Below are 3,393 nucleotides of genomic sequence, written 5' to 3'. Positions count from 1 at the left end.
TTACGATAAATTAACAATACCACCGCACTCAATTCCTCTATTTCGCGAGTCATGATTGGTTCCACCACAATTTAGTACGTGACAACGAAGAGGCTTCTTTAAAACCTCAACACCTCATTTTAGCCTTGATACTTTTGGTCTACCTTTGATTTTTGAAACAACGGGATTTTCAACTTCACCATTATCATTATTTGGAACATTAGGTTCCAAATCAACCAAATTATCTTGACTTGCAGGCATGTCTTTTATTTGTCGGATGACTTTGTCTAACTCTTTTATAGCAATTTGCTCCCGCTCTTTTATATTTAATGATTCAACTTACAAACATTGAATTAGAGATTAAAACTCAACTCAGGAACCATCGTTGTGGTTGATTATGCGATTACATTTTAAAATCAATTAACTTTCTCTTCTCCATTGAAAAGGAAGATATTTTGATGGGAGGAAAAAGTAATTTTTTATAACTAGAACTCGAATAGCATGTCTGTATAATATTTTAGAAAATTCAAATCATTTACAAGAACAAGAAATTGATTCTTCTCAATCTTTGCAAATCACTAGCTGACCTCTATCAACTTTGTATGATACCATACAACATAGTCATGCCCTGTTTGAGTTGCAACACATTTTGTAGACAATTCAATTTCATTTTGGAGCAACTCAAATGCATACGCCATACGGTATGTGTGTATACATGCAACATGTTCCTCAATAGGAAAACTTGTTATGATTAGAGAGTTATGGTACTTTTGACACATTTTTTATTCTTCTTCTGGTTGGTGTCTAATCTTGACAACAACACCAACCTACACAAAATATATTAATTACGCATAATTTCAATGTCGAGAAAATAATATACTAATAAAAATGAACTCAAATAAAGTCATATTTGATGTGCAAATTTTGTCAAACTTGTTTTGACATCTAAGAATCTTTTTATATATGCATTGATTGATTATGAACGTCCAGTGTTTTCAATCTGGCAAAAAAATAGTCTTTCAAATACGATAGGAACTAAAATTGACGATGGGTATAAAGCAAGTCAATATGTATATCCATGCTTTGAACAAATTGTGCAACCATTGATTTCCATTCTCACTTAAAATCATTGACACATTCTAAATGATACACCCTATAAAAATCATGTTTAAAGTCATTATATCTTAAACCCTTGTGAAGGAAGGAATCTTCTAATCTTTCAATAGAACACATTAAAAAAAATTGTATTTATATGATTATAAACTTCAACCCATATTTTTAAGTGGCATATCATAACAGTTTATTCGATATGTGGTATAAAAAACAACCACATCTCCAAACGATTCATGTGCTCGAATTGAATCACCAAATTCCCAAAGAATATGCTCCAATTTGTTACTTCCATCTATTGTGAAATCATATTTGAAGTTGTCATCTATATCTTTCAAACTTTTGCATAATTTGAGAACATTTGAAACATCATTTTCTTGACCAATATCACTGTGTGAATCAATAAAATTTCTGACATCTTTTTCCAAAAAAGGTAGGTTCCTTCTATCTATTCCTTTCTCTATATCAAGCACTCTCATTGTGAGACTCACATAACAACCAACTTTTGATAAAAATTGTATACGATTTTGATCTTCAATTGAGATGTTACAATAAGCAGGAACAAAGTGGACCTCCTTATCATCTAATAACTCATGATTATGGTCATTATTGAAATATGTAACCACCCATTTGTTCTTAAACCAACTTCTCTTTTAGTAACTAAAATCTTTGGACTGCAACTACATCTTAAATTTTTTTGTTTCCTTTGATTATGCACTTCATTAACTTTGCGTTGTCTAAAATATCATATTAATGACAAACAAATTTTCTTTTATAAATTCCTAATGGATTATCCTTTGACTCATTTTTATAAGATTTATAAATGTGATCATGTCGAATTGAAAATCCATTTTTTGGTGCAAATATAGAGTAAAAGTCATAAGCATTCTCAACATTATTAAATATCTATCATTCAAAAGGAACTCATTCATCAAGGGTATTGTCTTGAGACAAGGATTCTTCTTGGGACTCTTTAAAGGTGAGAGAATTTACTTATTCATCATCTTTATATATATATAGAAGTGTAATTTTCATAAGAAACTCTAAAGGGCAATCACCAATATCATTTCTTACTTCAAATGTCATATTAATCTTCAATTTAAATATGAATAGTTATATTTTTGAAAAAAATTACCAACCATAACAAAAAAGGGGTCGTTCCCTTGATTTAACCATCGACTCTGATATCACTGTTGGGTCATCGCAGAGAGCATCTACATTGGGTCAAGAGCAACACACAAGCGAAAGAGACACCACATATTCACCCAAAACCTCAAGGTGATAGATGTATGTGTCATCTCACTTATAAAGTGTTCAACCTCCACTTTTCCAAGCAATGTGGGACTAATAATTCACACTTGCACACAACAAAAATTTCCATTAATGTCTCTAACTTTTTTTTATCTTTTTAAAAAAGAAAAGGCTAGAATTTTTTTTCAATTAAAAAGGTGTTTGGTACTAATACACACCTTTGAATTTTAAATTTGGTATATATTAGCAAACATAATAACATGACACATTAACTCTTTACTCCACGTCCGTATAACAAAATCCACCATTAAATTAAAATGTATTATCATATAGATCACACATATAAAATTTCACATCAATCAAAACTCATTTGATATGTTAAAGAGAATGATAAAAATTAAAAGTTTTTACAAAAATTTATAAAACGTTAGTGTTTATGCATTTCAATCTAAGAACAACACTAAAAAATTAAGAAATAATTTTGTGCAACAGGTTTTCCAACACTAGCTCCATCACAAAAGTTGATCAGATCCACGTGGAATTCCATGTCACTGTCGAGTAGGTTATTAACAGACTTTAGCTAACAGAGTAAACAAAAAGGATTGATATGGTACAATTTGTATAGTTAAGAGACTCAAATAGTTCTTTTTTATTTAAGGGACTAAAATGAATGCCAACTATAAGATACGAGACTAAAAAGAGTATTTTGCCTAATTAATAATTCAATTCGCTAGATCTTTACTAATATTTTTGTAAAGAGGCAAGTTATGAGGCCAAAATTTATTTTTATTCAAAAACCTTTAGTGACCAATTACAAAGACTAATCACTCGACACAGACACACGATCTTTTACATTTATTCTCTTTCTGACAACTTTGAAGTTTCTGGTTCCTTGTCTCATTATCTTTGACTTTAGCACTTAAATAGAACCTTGAATCTTGTTCTGAGGAGACTTGAGATAAGTCTTCATGATAACCTCAATCATCAGACAAGCCACTTGACATAAGGTGTTATATCAACATACAAACACAAATATCTTGATCTTCAAACACA

The 3,393-nt window shown here is 30.4% G+C and overlaps 1 pseudogene; it reads right to left on the bottom strand.

Moving 5' to 3' along the window:
- Positions 1-2,175, bottom strand: LOC131619988 (protein FAR1-RELATED SEQUENCE 11-like; annotated as a pseudogene).
- Positions 2,176-3,393: the final 1,218 nt, after the last annotated feature.

Source organism: Vicia villosa, linkage group LG7 (genome assembly GCF_029867415.1).
Source record: "Vicia villosa cultivar HV-30 ecotype Madison, WI linkage group LG7, Vvil1.0, whole genome shotgun sequence".
NCBI lineage: Eukaryota > Viridiplantae > Streptophyta > Magnoliopsida > Fabales > Fabaceae > Vicia > Vicia villosa.
The sequence above is the reverse complement of the archived record's forward strand: the minus strand, read 5'-3'. Positions and strand labels throughout refer to the sequence as shown.